Source organism: Lontra canadensis, unplaced genomic scaffold, assembly GCF_010015895.1.
Source record: "Lontra canadensis isolate GAN:19392208 unplaced genomic scaffold, GSC_riverotter_1.0 scaffold8, whole genome shotgun sequence".
Classification (NCBI taxonomy): domain Eukaryota; kingdom Metazoa; phylum Chordata; class Mammalia; order Carnivora; family Mustelidae; genus Lontra; species Lontra canadensis.
Window position 1 is genome coordinate 879,949 of NW_022631002.1, and position 17,282 is coordinate 897,230.

General features: G+C 62.6%; 1 protein-coding gene across 2 annotated transcripts in view; it reads left to right on the top strand.

The window, feature by feature from the left end:
* CBFA2T3 (CBFA2/RUNX1 partner transcriptional co-repressor 3) overlaps window positions 1-17,282 on the top strand; it is a 75,503-nt gene that overhangs the window by 18,599 nt on the left and 39,622 nt on the right. Inside the window, exon 1 of one of the 2 annotated variants that reach the window (XM_032853765.1) lies at window positions 10,377-10,499. The exons of the other annotated variant lie outside the window; for it this stretch is intronic. The gene's annotated coding sequence lies outside the window, so the exon portion shown is untranslated. Of the gene's footprint in view, window positions 1-10,376; window positions 10,500-17,282 lie in introns of those variants that run through there. 2 annotated transcript variants of the gene reach the window in all.

The window sequence follows — 17,282 nt, forward strand, 5'->3', positions numbered from 1 at the left end:
GAGTTTTGGAGAAAAACCCTAAAAGTGAAGGAGTTTATGGTCTCTTTGCCATGTCTTCCTGTGGGATGTACCTAGTCATACACTCAGCCCATTTTTCTTGTGGCTGTAGGCCCGCAAGTCGTTTGTCACAAGGGTCGCTCTCTCCTCTACTGGACGCCCCTTACCCTCCGGGCCCCTGCTCAGCCCCTCGGGGCACAGCCCTGACCACTCAGAGAGCCAAGTGTGTCCGTCTGCTTTCCTCTGTGTTTCCTTCATCAGAAGCAAGTGTCCCCCGACGCCTGGAATTCTCCTCCGATCCCGTCCCATTTTGTTTTTCACATTTTATTCCTTCATACACATGGAATTTCTTTTCCAAAGTGAAGTGAGGCGCATAGACAAATTTCCCCCAAACCAGGATGGCGGTTGGCCTGACACCTTCTGCCAGGGACTGCACAGCTCCCTAGGGATTTACACGACCCTCGTCCTGTGGACGTTGCTTGTGATGTGGCCGCAGCGGCCACGCTTCCCACGGCACGTGTCCACGTCCCGCCCGATTCTCACCTGAAAGGGAACAAAGACAAGAGAGAACTCAGAACTCATCTTTGGGCTGAGATGCGTGAGCCACTTAGTGGCTACTGTCCGAGCTCGTGGCCAGCTGGGCTGCGTTTCGGGGAGGGAAAGGCGAGGAGATGAGGCTGTCGTGTGGCAGGAATGTCAGAAAGTTAGAGAAGCAGAAAGCGGGGTCCCAGCAGCCACTGGCTGCCCTGCACCTGCTGGGCCCCTTTTGGCTCCTTCCTGGGAACCCCGTTCCCCGACGGCATCTGTACTGTCCACCTGCCCATGGAGAGCCAGGGCCCTCCGCTCCACTCCCCTGCTGAGGAGGCAGGGCGCCCCGTGGCGTGTAGGTGGCCACGGCGGTCCGCGGACGTGCCGTCGTTCACGGTTACACGGCGCCGTCTCTGTAATGAGCATCTATGATAGAGAAATCTGGCCGTAGAAGCTGCTGGACCTGCTCACAGCTCTGGATGGCCGCTGCCACCGTGCCCCGCGGGGAAACAGCGCCCGTGCACCACCCCCAAGGAATAGTGTCCTTCTCAAAATCTGACCTTTTCTGTGGGCGAGAAACAGTGCCTGATGATTTACCCTGGGCCTTTGATCCCCAGTGAGGTTCAACCTCGCGGTGTGGGGCCCTCTTGGGTGAGCGCCAGTCCCTGGACGCCGTCCTTCCCTGACTTCATCCAGAGTCTCAGGAGAGTGGGGACGGGAATGCCGGAGAACCGAGGGCCGCAGACGGAGTGTCTGGTTCCTGCAGATGAGGGCTGCCTCGGGGTCAGCAGTGGGGCACTCGGGCTCTATGCCCAGTGATTGTCCAGTGCCCAGGCCCTCCCCAGCTTTCCAGCAGATCCCCAGCAGCCCCTGAACCCCACACCCTGATGGCGACCTTCTCCTTGGGTGGCTCTCTCTGGTTCCTGCCTGCGGTCTGGCAGGGAGGTGGGCCACCCTTCTGTGTCCTCCTTCCTTGTGACCTTCAACCGTGGTGCGGATGGGCTGGCAGGCAGGTGGGCCTGGGGGTGGCAGGGTGGGACGGGCCAGATAACAGGGCACAAGTGAGTGGGGAGGGCCGGCAGCACAGCGCAGAGGGACACGGGCGGGGGCCCTGGGCAGAGGGGTGCCCGCTGTGCGCCCCCACACAAGTCCTGGGTCTCCCCGGGCCCCGGTTTCCTCAGCTGCAGAAACATGGGGCGTCACTTGCCACAGGGGTTGTTTCAAGGTTTGAACGAGAGGGAGTTTGAAAAGTGCCCATCATGGCACCCGAACCAGTGGGAGGAGGGAGGGGACGGTCCTCTGCCGAGAGCTCCACCCGCCGAGGCCAGCCGGGCTGGAGCCAGTACGTGGCCCAGCCTGGGACCGGGGTTTTAGCTGCCTGGCTCCACACGCACGGTCATTGGTGATGTCACTGGAGAGCTTGTCTTCACGACTTTCCCAACTCGGCTGTCGTCCCGAGTCTTTTTGTTTGTTTATTTATTTATTTGAGAGAGAGAGAGAGAACGAGAGAGAGCATGGGCAGGGGAAGGGGCAGAGGGAGAAGCAGACACCCCGCTGAGCAGGGAGGCCGATGTGGGACTCGATCCCGGGACTCCAGGATCATGACCCGAGCCAAAGGCAGTCGCTCAACCAACTGAGCCCCCCAGGTGCCCTGTCGTCCCGAGTCTGTCTTTGGTGTTCCTAACCAAAGCTTCAACACAGATCTGAAAACACAAATGTCCAGGAATAAAATGGTGGGAGGTGCCCACGGAATGTGCCGGGACTCTGGGACTCGGAGGCGCCCTGAGCCGGGCGGGGAGAGCCCTGAGGGGATCAGAGCGAGGTCTGGCAGGGTCCATCCAGGCATGGCCAGTGCCCACACTCGTCTGCCCACATCCTCTGTCCCTCTTCTGTGCATGTCCTCTGGCTCCAGGCCTCCAGCCCCGACCACCCCCATATGCGGCCCCCCCTCGGCCGCTGTGTGGGAGGACCGGGTGGGGGGTGCATCCCTGCAGCAGCCCTCACCCGACAGGACAGGGGTGTCACACAAACACTCCAGTCCCTGGCCTCTCAGGTCTTTGCAGATCTCCCCGGGTGCCCAGAGGACAGAGCCTCCGCGGCCCTGGGGGAATGGGCAGCTTTTGTACATTCCTTCCATCCGCAGCCCAGGGCCTCCAGGCAGCATGTCCCAACCATCCGCCAGCCTCAGCTGTGTCCTCCTCCGGGGGAGCCAAGGAGGACCGCGCCAGCCGTTCGTCCGGGCCCTGCCCCAGACCAGGGCCTATACCCCATTCTCAGAGCCCCGTGGAGTTAGCTTGCCCCCTACCACCTGCGTGGCTGGTCCCCTCCGTAGGGATGGTCTGAGCACAGAGACTGGTGAGTGGCTCATGCCGTGCCTTGGGTCCCTCTTTCTCCAGCTGTGGCCTCAAACCCCCCAGAGTCACCTGGGGGAAAGGACATCAGTGACTACAAGATGCAGGATGCCTGGCTGACCAGCCCTTCTAACTCCATCTCGGGAGAAGGAGCCGGGGCAGCACCCAAAAGGAGGGAATCGGCCATGGAAATCCTGTCTTTATTTAAAGCTCTGGCATTTTGCTCACCGTGGACTTTTCTGTCGGTGATTGTAATACTTTTAAATATCGGGTTAAAGTGTGGTTTATCTCGAATACTGAGGTTTTTGGTGCTGCCTTAAATTTTGGGCCTGAGCGTTGGCCACGAGTCCCGATCCCGCTTGCACAAGGACTCGATGTGCTTCTGGTGCGTGGTCAAGTTGGGGGTGACCAGTAAGCCTTTGTGGCCCTTGGACAGCTGAGATAAAGAAAGACCCTGCAGCAAGGAATGAAAATGATTAGACTGCTCTTGGTTGCGAGAAACAGAAACTTTGGGTAAAACCAGCCTGAACATTAAGGCAATTAACTATTGAACTAGCAAGTGAAGGGGCGCCTGGGGAGCTCAGTGGGTTAAAGCCTCTGCCTTCAGCTCAGGTCATGATCTCAGGGTCCTGGGATCGAGCCCCACATCGGGCTCTCTGCTCAGCGGGGAGCCTGCTTCCCCCTCTCCCACTCCCCCTGCTTGTGTTCTCTCTCTAACCATCTCTCAAGTCAAATAAATACATAAAGTCTTTCTAAAAAAAGAACGAGCAAGTGCCGGACGGAGTATGTGGGTTTTCGGGTCGGCCAAGCAGCAGACGTGCACCGAGGACCCCATCCCTTCTGTTCATCTGCTCCCAAGTCATCACCTTTCAAGCTGGTAGCTCTGGGCAGTGGTAGGCCCAGGTCACCTGGAGAGCCCCCGGGTTGGGAGAGGACGGGGCAGTTTCTCCCGCGGGAAGCAGGCCAACTTTTGGATCCCATGTTCACGGCAGAACCAATCACCGGCAAGGGAACTAGCCTCCTTGTGAACCAGGGTACGGGGTGGGTGAGGGTGGCGGGCCAGGCAGTGTCCAGGGCTGGGCAGGGGCTGGGAGGGTCTGCAGCGGGGAGGAATGTATCCCTGACCTCCTTGGGGGGTGTGCTTGTGAGGAAGGAGGGGGGATGGGGGGACGAGGCAGTGGGCCCAAGCCCCAGGCAGGCAGGTGTCCCTACGGAGAACTCAAGAATTCTTTTCAGAGGTGGGCCGTGGGAGACAGAAGAGCTGCACACAGGGGCGCACCTTCCTTCCCCAAGCCCCCAGCACTGCCCGCGTCCCTGCTCACTGGTGCAGTGTGCCCCCTGCCCAGCCTGGCATGGCAGCCCCTATGCCGGGCAGACCAGATGACCCCCAGCCCACACCTTGGACTTCTTGTTCTGTCTCTGCCTGGGGCTTGGAGTGGGGCTTCCCTTGGCAGGAGGGGCCACTCCTGGATAGGAGCTGAGCCGATCTTGGGTGAGGGGGGAGAGAGCAGAGTGATGCTCTGGGGGTGGGGGAGGGTTTCCTGGCTGGAGCCCCAGCTTCATCTGCTTTCTGGTTCTTTCCCTGCATGGACAACATAGAACCCCAGAATCTGCTTCCACACCAGCCACAGCGGGTGGCCGGGCACCGACCTGTTTCCCAGCTCCCCTCGAGGGGCCCCTGCCTCTCACTTCCCAAAAAAGGTGCACGTGTCCCCGCTGGGGCCCAGTCCTGACACCCCACCTGCGCCTTCCGGAAACACATCTTTTTGCAATTCCGGCAGTTTTCAGGGCTCGCTTGTAATAGGATTGGGGAAGGACTGCGGACTGGTCCGCTGACTGAGTCATTTTATGACGGTCACCATGAGGCTCGGGCACCGCGCCGTCCGGAGGAGGCCACAGTGTGTCTTGGGGGCGCAGAGGCCTTCCTTCCGCGTCTATTGGTTGATGTGACCGGGTTTCTCCGGCTCTCACACGAGAACATTTTAGCGACTAACGGCCACAGTGACCTTCAGCTCCCCTGTTGGTGGCGGACGTTCTGTGGGTTGGGACAAGTGTACAAGGACGGGTTTCCACAGTCACAGCCTCAAACGGACCAGCTCCTCTGCCCTAAACCCCGCGGTGCTCTGCCCACGCCTCCCTCCCCCAACCTTGGCAACCACGGATGGTTTGACCAGCTCCGTAGTCTTGGTTTTCCGGCTGTCACAGGGCTGGGACCGCACGGCAGGCGGCCTTTTCCGATGGTTTCTTTCACTCCGAGATGTGCATGAGAGGTTCTTCCAGATCTTTCCACGGCATGACAGCTCCCTTCTGTTCAGTGCCGAGTAATGTGCCCCATGGTCTGGACGGACCGCAGCGTGTCTGGGCGTCGCTGAAGGATGATTTCATTTCTCCCAAGTTTTGACAGTTTTGAGCAGAGCTGCCACAAACACCCGTGTGCGGGTTTCTGTGTGGACATCGGTCTCTACGACGCTTCGGTAAACGGTGACTTGCCTTCCCCGGTGTTCGTGCTGAGCTCCTTCCCTGAGGCCTCGAGCGAGTGCTCCTGTGGCCACAGGTTCTGGTCCCGGCCCTGTCCGGTCTGCGCCCGTGGCGGTTGGCGCCCTGGGCTTCGGCCACTCGAAGAGCGGGCTTGGGGTGTCTCCCGGCTGTTCCCGCGTGTGTCTCCCTGGTGCCGCGTGACGCGGACCATCTGTTCACACCGGATGCGCCATCCGTGTGTCCTCCTCCGTGAGTTCTGTCCGGATTTTCCCTGGATTGTTTTTCTCCACTTGACGACATTCAAGCTCGTTCTCCGCGTTGGGCAACAGCCCTTCGTGAGACGCGTTCTTGCCCGTCTCTCCCAGTCCGTGGCCGGTCTTACCCTCGCGCCGACGTCTGTCGCGGAGCTGACGCTTCTCGTCGCGGGGAGGCTCTGCTGACCAGATCTCTCTTTCACTGTGTCTTTGGCGTTGTGTTTAAAAGGTCTTTGTGACAGCCGGGGACCTGCGTGAGGACTCAGGTGCTGAAGAAGAGTTTGCGTATTTTTAATGGCTGGTGCTGGAGACACCTGGGGGCTCAGTCCAGGATGGAGCCCCAGGTCGGGCGCCCTGCTCAGCGGGGGGGTCTGCTTCTCCCTTGGCCCCTCCCCCCTCTTGTGTTTTTTTTTTTCTCTCTCTCTCTCAAATAAATAAAATCTTTTTAAAAATTTTTTTTTAAATGGGTAAGGGTAGCTATCAAATTGCTATGATATCTACTCCCCCCACCCTTTTATCTTAAAAAAGTCCGTGTTTATGGTACGTCAGATTTTATACTCTTGGCAACCCTCTAAACTTCTCTTCCATCTTTTGATGAAACACAAGCATGTTCAAAGTGGTCCTGAGTTGTGCAGAATTCTTTATAAAGACCAGTGAGTCTGCAGCAGCTGACGACCTGGACCCCCAGGCCAGGCTGACCTGGTGGGACCCCAGCTCTGCCAAAGCCATTCAAGAACCCGAGCTCTCTGGGCCCTGGGTGTCCCCTTCAGGCCAGCGAGGCTGGTGGCAAGACCCACCTCCCAGGCAGCTGGTGAGGGCCATGAGGACCTGGCAGGTGACGCTTGGGGCCCATGGCCAGGGCCCTGAACAGCGACTGGGTGTGAGGGTGAAGGGGCTCTCGCGGCTCGGGGGTCTTTGGCAGGTGACCCCCGAACCACACAGGTTTGAAATGCGCGGGTCCACTTACATATGGATTTCTTTTCCATCCGCACAGTTGAGTTTTGTAAGTGTGTTTTGTCCTCCTTTTGTGTTTCTGAATGAGGTTTTCTTTCCCCCAGCGACCTGCTGTAAGAGCGTGGCAGACAATGCACGTAACACACGGGGTGTGTGTTCACCGACTGCTTACGCCATCAGTAAGGCACTGGTCAGCAGCACGCTATTAGCAAAGGTGGTTTTTGGGTTTGTTTTTTTTTAAGATTTTATCTATTTATTTGACAGACAGAGACCACAAGTAGGCAGAGAGGCAGGCAGAAAGATAGGGGGAAGCAGGCTCCCCGCTGAGCAGAGAGCCCGATGCGGGGCTTAATCCCAGGACCCTGAGATCATGACCCGAGCCGAAGGCAGAGGCTTAACCCACTGAGCCACCCAGGCGCCCCTTAAAAGGTTTTGGAAAGTCAAATCATGCGTGGATTTTCAACTGCACAGGTGGAGGTGACCCAGACCCTCATGTTGTCTGCCCCCACGTTGTTCAAAGCTCAAGTGTACAAACCGTATGCGTCTTTGTCAGATCCCTGAGCCTGAAGCTGTCAGGTTAAGACGGGACTCGGTGGGGGAAGCCGGTGCAGAGGCGCTGGAGATGGCGGTTGGAGAGGACTGGGTGTGAGAGGTTATTTTCCTAAGAGGCAGTGGACACAGGGCCCCACAGTAAGCCCCAATGGGTAGGTCAGAGAACCTGGGTGCTGTTCCCAGCTTTGCTGCTGGGAGCCCCTGGGCAGAGCACAGTCCCTCTCTGTGCGTGTGCGCCAGAAACGAGATGCTGGTGGAGGGCTCTCTTCACTGGGGCGGGGCGGGGGGTGGGTGTCGAGCTGCCACAAGGAAGGGGAGGTGGTTCCTCTTCCACGAGCTGGTCTGTCTCTGCAGATGCTGGCACGTTGGAGGCTGCTCAGGGGCACCCAATCCCCACCCCACTCTCCCCACCGCCGTCCCTCCTGCTCTGCGTCCCTCTGCCCAGCATTTCAGTGCGGCACCGGCCTTGGCACTGACTTGCCTGTTGTCTGGTCTCCTGGGAGGGGCGTCGGGCCTTGCTGGTCGGACTGCATAGGTCTCTTGGGAAGGGGTGGGATGCTTTTCCTTCAATGTCACCTTGCAGTACCCAGCAGTAGTGCCTGAGCCACTTCCAAAGTCAGAAACTGTCTGCGGGAGACCAGGTGGGTGAGAGGCAGCGTGGACATTCAGCCTCCCCCCGGGGGGGCCCCTGTGACCATAGACAAGCCAGACAACCTGTCAGAGCCTCTTCCCTCCACCTATGAAATGGGGCTCCGGGAGCACCTCGCTGGCAGATGGGTGGGAATTAACTGAGAAAATGCTGAGACGGAGCCCAGCCTAGGGCTGCCCTTGGCGAACCCCCACAGCGTCCACACTCACCATGGCCCTGATGTGGCCCTTGTCTGTCCTGTTGCACCCCAAGCAGCAGCCCTCCCTCCGTGGCCCCTTCCCTCCCTCCAGCCACAGTTCCCTCAGGCCAGGAGGAGGGAGACATTGGGACGGACTCCAGGACCTGGAGCTCTGTCCCAAAAAGCACAGCTTCATTCTCTGGGTTGGGGTCCTCTTGCGTCTCCAGTGGCTTCCAGTCTCCCGCTTCACCCGATGACACTGTGATTGGTAATTTAACACTCGTCTATAGGGGGTCCGGTTCAGCGCACCCTGGGCCCACGCTGGGCCTAGGTTCTGAGCACAGTGCTGTGCCTGGGGGACAACTCCCAAGGCCAGCTTCTGGGCGTTGGCTGACTGCCCGCCCGGCCCCTTCCCCGCACATTGGCATCTCTGAAATCTAGAGGCATCTGGGGGTGACGATGGGGAGCTGCTCTGCTTTCTTAGGGACACATAAGGGCATGGCGCATTTAAAATCAATGCTGTCTCAGAACCGGTGACATAAAGGAGCCATTGTCGGTCAGTACTGGTGCGTGAACTCTGGGACCTTCCGCAGCACGCCTGTTGCCTACTGATTCACACTGTTCTGTGAAATGGGCTCAGGACCCCCTGCTTTCCCGCAGGACCGGACGGAATCCACACTGAAGCACATGCGGAAAGCAACGGGAAAGAGACGCCAGACATTATCCTTAAATCAGTCACCACGCCCCCTCTTACGGCTCCAGGGACAGAGGCCCAGGAGGTCAAGGGTGACCCAGCGCCCCCGGGGGCGGCCACGGGAGGATGGGCAGGGATAGGTCCCCTTCTCCTCAGGCCTCATTCCGAGCCTGCGCTGGCCTCCTCTGCCTGGCTCAGCTCTGGTGGGCCGTGCTCAGTCCGGAGAGGTCGGTCCGGGGCTGGGGAGAAATGGGCCTGGGAAGCGAGCCGGGGAGGACGGGGCACTTTTTGGCACCTCGCTGCATTTTTATACTTGGGAATTAGGGACCTTGGACCTTCACATGCAGATTTATGCCAAATAAGATGCAAATCAGGGCACTGCTCTTCCCAAGTTCTGGTCCCCCTGTCTGCTAAGACCCTGACCCTAGGACCCCGACTTGTCTCTGAGAAACAAAGTGCGTGTCGTTCGAGGGAAGAAGGAAAGAAAAAAGCGCCGATTTACTACAACATACGCACCAGGCAAACGCATCAGTTTCTCCACAAAGCGCTGTAAGGAAAGAGGCAAAATGGGTGGGGGGTGGGGAGCTAGGGCAAGAGCTGCCCCGGCTCGGGCATTTCTGCAGACGTTCAAAGAATGGTATGCAAATACATGCAAAGTACATGCAAATGTCCCCAGGCCGAGAGGCCCGGGGGGCTGGAGACCCTGCGCCCCCTGCACTCTTGCCGGGGTGAGCGCGGGGCCCCGGGCGCGCGGCGGGGGGAGGGCGCCCCCTGCCGGCCGAGCGCGGGGCCGACCCGGACCCCTTCCCGCCACGCGTGGCGGGCAGGCGGGGGGGGGGGCGCGGCGCCCGGAGGAGGGGCGCCCGCTGCTCGCCTCCCGCCCGGACGCCAGACGCGCGTCTCCCGACACCACTAGGCCGGCGGCCGCCGACTGCTGCGAGGGGGTGCGCGGCGGCGCGCTCGGCTCCAGCCCCACCCGCCCGCCCGGGGCGCGGCCTGCGGAGCCGGCGGGGGCGGATGCGGGCGCAGGCTAGGGGCGCGCCACGCACGGCACCCGCGCTCCCCGCGCGACGCCCACACCGCTGCCCCCGAGGCACCCCGGCCCCCGCACGCCCAGCGGGCACTACCCCTTCCCTGCAGAGAAGCGCGCGTTGTCCCCCAACGGCACCCCTCGTTTCGCCCCCCGCCCGGCCCCGCGCCCCACCACACCGCGCCCCGCGCCCCGCGTACACGCCCCGCTCGCACTCGCACCCGTGCCGCCGGCCGAGGTCGCAGGGCGCGCCCCGGGCTCCGCGGCCGCCCCACCGGTGGGGTCGGCGTTCGGCCTCTAGCGGCGGCGGGCGGAGGCCCTCGCCCGCGCCGGCCCCGCACCGAACTCGGGCCCCTCGCCCTCCGCCCGCCGCCCGCGCCCCGGGGCGGAGCCGAGCGCGCCGGGCGCGGGGCGGGAGGCAGGTGGCGCAGCGGCGGCGGCGGCGGCGGGGGGCAGGAGGCGGGGGCGGAGCGCGCGGGGCGGGGGCCGCGGGGCCCCGTGAGACGCTCGGGCGAGCGCGCGGCAGCCGAAGCCCGGCGCCCGCGAGTCAAAGGCGCGGCGGCTGGAGGGGCGGCCACGGAGGCCGGAGACCGCCCCGGGCGGCGTGTGCGCTTTGTTCCCTCGCGGGCGGCTGGGCGGGCGGAACGAGCGGCGGGAGCCGAGCCCGGGCATGGCCCAGGCGGCCGCCCCGCACGCCCTGGCCCCGCCGCGCGCCTGAGCCGCGGCCCCGCCGCTCGCACCGCCGCGCCTTCGCCCCCAAGTTAAGCGGGCGGGGACCCAGTTCGAGGAGGAGCCACTCGAGGAGCCGGGCCGCCTCCGCCGGACCTCCAGACCGTAAGTGCCCCGTGCGTCCCGCGCGCCGCCGCCGCTGTCACCCGGACTCAGCCCGCGGCTGCCGTCTGGGGGGTGGGGGTCTCCTCGCCGCCGCGCGGAGCGTGCGGGCCGTCCCGGGGCGCCCCCTCCCCACTTCAGAAAGTTGGAGCCCATGGCGGGGTGGGGCCAGGCCAGTCAGTGCCCACCCACTTCGGTCCCTGCACCGCACCTGGCGAGCAGAGCTTGACCTGCCGGGGGTGTGGTCAAGCCTAACGCGGGGACTGTGTGCCGAAGGTGGGGTGTTCCGCAGCACCCCCGTCTGGCGCCTGGGCTTCCTGACAAAAGGCCCTGGTCCAGGTGACAGGGGACGAGGAGGGGGCGCAGAGAGCGGCCGCAGGAGAGATGGGGGGTAGGTCTCCTGTCTTGTTTTAGTCCCTAGCCCCGTCCCCAGGTAGGTGGCCTGTTGGTTAAGCGCAGTGAGGTCTGCCCAGAGCCTGGGGGGGGGCTGCCCCACACCCCGTGTGCGGGGATAGGGGCTTCAAGGGCCCTCTGTGGGGTCCCAGCAGCCAGCCATGCCTGGGACGCAGTGATTCTGCTCACAGCCGTTGGGAACCATCCATCTGCGTGTTGGGCAGGCCGGGAGCCAGGCTGTGGGAACGGCTCCGCTCCGAGGGAGGTGTGAGCCGACGTGGAGGGACAGATGGCTGGAAAAGCAGCCCTAGACGGGCTCACAGAGAGCAGAAGGCAGCGGGGCTGGTGGCAAGCCACACTCGGAGCTGCTGGGCTCTGAACACACAGCCTTGGGCTGTCCCTCCTTCCCGCCCCTGGGAGCTGCATGGGTGTGTGTGTGCGCGCATGTGCTGGGCCTGGCAGCCACAGAGAAGTGGGCAGACCCCGGCAAGTGTGCACACTCTTCCTCCAGAAAAATAACTGCATTCCCCACATTTGGACCTTGGCTGGCGGACTCCAGGCCGCTCCAGATTGGGGGAGAAGAATATTTCCTTTGAGAGTAGCTGAGACCCTACGCTCCTGCATCAGGCCGGGGTCTCTGGCCCAGCGGCCAGGATGCTGCCTCCACATGTCCCACAGGCTTGCATTCCCTCTCCTGGCCCCAGACATGGGAGGGTCCCGGGATGGCCCCTAAGAGCACTGGGGCTGGCCGGGGACAGCTGGGTAGCTAGTCCGTGCCCTAGCTTTGCTCTTGCAAGTTGCTGCAAGGTTTGAGAAACTTCATGGGGTTGGAACCTGGGGGGGAGGGGCGGGCAGGGCTGAGAGGCCCAGAAGTGGCTCCCAGCAAGGGCCGGGGTAGGAGGGCCTGGCGCACAGTTCCCCGGCACGTTTGCAGACAGCTGGCGCTGTGACAGGCATTTGCCCCACCCCCTTTCTGTCCCTGGGATAGGAGATAGGGGAAGTGGGAGACGCAGCCGCCGCTGGGCAGGCAGAGGGCTCTGCTCCGTGCAGCCAGCAAGCGCTCGCCCGGAGCTGGCCCGGCTGTGCTGCCCCACCGCTCCCCGAGAGCTAGACAGGCACAGGGCGGGAGGAGGAGGAGGTCAGGTCAGCACCAATTATCTGGTGGAATCCGGCTTTCTCTGGAGGTGCCTTGGTCTCCGGGGGCCCAGGGAGAAGGGACAGGCCTGTGGTGCTCCTGGCTGTCCACAAGGCCAGCCGGGGCTGGTGAGCCAGGGCATTTCGGCTGCACCTCTCCCTGCGGGACGCTCCGGGGCTACGGGACCCCCCCGTACTCCCTTCAGGCCTAGAGCTCCTCCACCGTCACCGGGTTATCTGCGTAATTGAGTTCCCGCCTCCAGGAAATCTCTCTGATTCGGCCCCACATATTTTCACTTCTGCATGACTGGAAGAAATTAATTTTCCTTCCTACGCAAGGGTCTGGAGACGCCAGCAGGCTGGGCCACTAATCCTCAAGATCCAAGCCAGCGGGGCTGCAAGGTCGGGGTGGGGGGCGGACGGCTGCTCCAGCCCTGGGTGGGGTCCCGGCGACGCCTTTCCCTGCCACCTTCTGGAACTGTCGCGGCCGTTGGCTGGTCCCCGCCAGGCTGCCCCACCAGTGGGTTGAGCTCGGCGCTGTCTGACTCACCCCCAGCCTCCCACGGCGCCCGGGTCTGCAGGATGGCTGTTGGCTCCCGTGGATCCCAGGTCCTTTTCTGAGTCATGTATGACTGCGCGTGCACACGCGTGTGTTCGGAATCCCAAACACGGAAGAGGCTTTGCGGCCCGTGGCCCCGACCCGTGGCAAAGAGCTGGCATCCAGCGGGTGCCTGACGAGGTTGTGAGGAGGGAACCGGCACTCCCTGGGACAGCCCTGTCCTGCCCCCGCACCTCCCCCACCTTCGAGGGTCCCTGGGCCTGGCTGAGTGGCTCCCGCTCCGGAGGCAGGGTGACAATGGGCGGGGGTGTGGGAACTGTATCTCCCTGATGCCCAGAGAGGTGGGGGCCTGTCAGGGAGGGGAACCCACGCCTGCTTGTTGGCCCAGAGACTGCAGGTGATGGCTGCTCCCCCTACCACGAGGGCCACCTGTGCCCCGGCCCCCGGCCCCGGCCTGACTGCTGACATTCCTCCCGTACTGACTACTGGGTGCTGACCAGTGGTAATGTCCCGATGCGAATCCCGCCCCTGGACAGGCCCACGGGGCGCAGCGGCGACGGCCATCAGCGTGGCACTGCCGAGAGTCAGAGTTCCCCCCGGTTCTGGGATGGGGAGGAGGAACACCTCTATCCTGTCTGGGTGATCGAAGCCCAGGGGCAGCCCCTCCCCCACCCTGGGGCCCTGGGGGAGGACAGGAGCTGGGAGGGGACATTGTCATCGGACACCCTTGAGAACCCCATGGACATCGTGTGTCTGCTAGTAGAGGAGGGGACACAAACTCAGCGCCTGCCGTGGAGCTAGTATCCCCTCCCAGGCCTGGGGGGGTGGAGGGGCGGGGCGTCCTGCACCCCGTGACTCGGGCACGTGAGACTGTGGTCTTGCCATGACTGGTCTTAACTGCAGAGGACCCGCCCCAGAAGGAGTTTGTCATCCGCGGCTCAGGCCCCCCGGGCAGGTCGCAGGGAGCCCTTGCGTCGTGGGGGGCGGGCGCAGAGCGGTCCTGAAGCAGGAGTGACCTAAGCTCACATCAGGGCCTGCAGGCTGGGCAGGGCTGGGCTTCCTTGTGTGTGACCTCGCAACAGACCTGCAAGGGGGCACCCTCGCTGTCCCATCTTCCAGGCGGGGACCCAGAGTCCCGGAGAGGTTCACCAGAAGCAGGCAGGCAGGTGCCACACTGCTCCAGGGACCGAGGGCAGACAGGCCCCCATGTGTGGTGTCCGTCCCTTCACCGTCTGCACACAGTGCGGCTGTCCATAGGGACATAGTGGGGCCACTGAGTCCGGAGGGGCAGGAGGGGCCTGGAAACTTGGGGTTGGTGGATGTCCGTCTAGGGTGCAGCCTTTGGGGCCCGGGCTCAGTGGGGGGCGCTCAGAGGGTTTAACCAAGGCTCCTTCTCTGGACCTGTCACAGTTTGGGGAGACCGGGTGTCTGGAGTCCCAGCCAGACTGGGCGGGCAGCATGCTGGGGGCTTCAAGGGGCCAGTCACCCTCTGGACTATCTTAACCCTGCAGCTCTCCGTCTTCCCAAGAGGACTGTTGGAGGTGGCGAGCCACACCTCCAAGCCCTTTCCTGGGGTCGTGACCCCAGACTTCTGGGCAAACAAGCAGGTCTGGTTCTATGTCCAAGGTTCCCCCAAAGCTGGGACCCCCTTCATGTGGGGCTTAGATGAGGCCGTGCGGAAGGTGGGGGCTGCAGGGGGTGGCCTGGCCCCCGGTGCTTTGGTGGGCTGCCTTTACCCCAGAACACAAATGCAGGTGTGGGCTTTGGTGTCTGGAAACACATTCTTAGAGCAGAAACCGCCCTTAGAGCGTCAGTGGAAAGACCCAGGCCGAGGCCTGGCGTGCGGGATGGAAACTCAGGACGTAGCAGTGATAAATACTCGGTTCCCGGTTCCCGCTTCTGGGCTCACAGCTCGACCTGGGGCACAGGGCACACAGCTGAGCTGCAGCCGCAGACGTGCGAGGAGACGCTTCCCACCCATGCTGTTTGCAGCACGAAAACAGAAGTGAAAACTTCTGCTTTTCATAATTCCTGGGACCTCACGGTGAGCCAGACGTCCCTGGGAAGGAAAGCAGAGATGCGTTTGGCGGTAATAAGGAAGAGGTCTCTTCCTGCTCTGATGTTCACCCACACGCTCAGCGGCTGCCCTGGTCCTGTTCGCAGTGTGCGCACTGCACAGCTGGGCACCACTGGGGGCCTGGGGTGCCTCTGAGGCTGGGAGCCTGGTGGACGTGGCGGGGGAGATTGGGGAGGATTCCATGCACAGGCTCGTTCATCTCTGTACTGGGGCAGAGAAAAGTCTTTGGCAGGGGCAGGGCGGGAGGAGACTGGGGCTGGGGGGGAGGGGTGGGCAGCACACGAGCTTCTCTGAGTTCCATTGCTTGGACTAGAACCCCAGCTCCCCTCCCAGTGGCTGTGTGACATGAGGTTGCTCACCCCTCTGTGTCTCCATCTCAAATGCAAAACACAGTCCCACGATCTTGTCCCCCTTCAGATGGCGCCGAGGCGTGGCTGGCCTGCAGTCTCTCCTTACTCACCTCTGGCCTGTGGACGTGGCTGTCACATTCCCACTCTGGGGTGTCCCCGAGGCCATCCTGGGGTTTGCTGGTGAGTGTGAGGACCGGGTGGCTCTGCGGAGGGTGAACCCTTCTTTCCGCCCCTCCCAGACAGCCCTGTGCAGGCACTAACTCTCCCTGCACCTGTGTCCCACAGTGCAGCCCAGGCGCCCGCTGCTGACCCTCTGCCCTGCGTACAGGGACACCAGTCCTCTTCCCTTTCCACTTCATGGAGGGGACACTGAAGCTGAGGTCATCATGTTCCGCGGCTACTTGGTGACAGAGGTGGGATTCCAATCCAGGAACCCCGGTCACCTGACTCTCTGTCTCTGCCGCTCCAGGGTCCCCAAAGAGCGGGGGGCCTTGGGGTCCCGTGGCTCCCGCTTCTTCCCTTGGGCAACCCTGCACAGCCTCAGCAGCCCAGCCTGTACCCCTTCCTGCCGTCCTCCCCTGCACCGAGGTGTCAGGACTGGGCCTGCCAGCCCTGGGCAGAGGGTGCCGCTCCGCGTCTGTTTGGCTGTGTCCGGGGCGCAAGGAAGAGGAGGCTTGTGCGCTGCTGATAGAGTGGGTGTCTGCGGCGGGCGTGGCCACGGAGCCGCGGGGTGGCCCTTCTGCCGACTCGGAGACCGCATCCTTCTGAGCATCTGGCCACCCACTCCTCCCAGGGCCTCCAGGGCCCGTCCCACTGCCGGGCTCTGGTCTGCGGGCAGGAAGCAGGATGGACATCGCGCAGCTGTGGGGTGTCCATGCTCTGTGGCCCCCGCCGGTCGCGCCCCTCTGAGCTTCCGGGTCCTGTCTGTCCCCCACCTCGGCTGGTGGGGTGTCCTGTGGAGGCTGCGGCTCCGGCTCTCATACGGGAAGCGCGCCCTCTTGTGGTGGCTCGGGGTGGGGTGGGGTGGGGGTCTGGGCTGCGACCCTCCCCACCCAGCCATGGTCTAATTGGGTGCCAAGAGTCCCTGTCGCCAAAATGTGGCCCCTCTAGGTGCCTCTAGCAAGCGTGGAGTTTCACTGGCTTCTCCCGTGGGACGTGTGTTAGAGGGTCGACTCCCCGTGCGCCCTGGGCCCGGAGGCCACACCCGCAGCGCGTGTTCTCGAGGGCAGCTCCCTTCTGGAAGCGCCGGCTCCCACCAGCCTCAGGGGGCCCGGGGCTGTGCCCAGCACCCATGCGCAAAGCAGATGTGGCCGTGACACCAGGTGGCCACATGTGACAATTCAGACTGTGGCCATGTTAAAAAAAGGAAAGGGAAACCAGTGCAACTTTAGCCATACGTCTTATTGAACCCAATGTACCCAAAATGTCTTTTCACTCTGCTATTGACTTTTTAAATAATTGAGACCTTTTTTTTTCTAAGAGACTTTGAAGTTCCGTATGCATTTGACATGCCTGGTGTTTCAATTCTGAGCAGCCACACCGGCTGGCTCACGGCCGCACGGTCCCACGGAACAGGGCAGAGGGCACAGGAATTCCCAGAGGACCCGCAGCTGGGGACGACTGGGGTGGCACTGTGCAGCGTGATGTTGGGGACAGCCTATGGAAGTGGCGGGCAGCAGACGTGGGAGGGAGGGGCTCCAGGCAGGGAGAGGCTGGGTGGTAAGCCAGATGGCAGGACCCTGGGGCAGAGTGGATGCAGCGGGGACTCTGGCTTTTGTCCCTAGAGTCCCTGAGCCTGGCTGGATGGCGTGGAGGTGGGTCGGATTTGCATTTTGAGAAGGCCGAGCAGGGCAGAACTTGGGGAGACCAAGGGGGGCCATGTCCAGACACAGGGCCCTGGGAGAGGGGTGGTCAGGGCCGGACAGCTGAGGGAAGCATCCAGGGAGACCCTGTGTCCTGGTCAGTCTCCAGAAAGTGCGTGTGTGCAGGGAAAGCTGCACCTTCTACCCCTTGCCCTGCATGTGCCGCGTGGAGCTCCCACCATCAGCTCAGAGGCTCCTTCTGTCCCACAGTCTGCGTGTCTATGGGAACATGGTGGCCCAGGGTGCTTCTTTCCTAAAAAGGGGTACTTCTCAGCCACCTTTACTTCCCTCTTTGCCTTGTGAGGAAGGCGGGGAGGGCCCTGTACACATGGGGGAGTGTCCGGCCAGAGGCGGAGTACCACACTCCAGGGACCGTGACGGAGCTGTCCTCCTGCCTATGAAGTCCTCGTG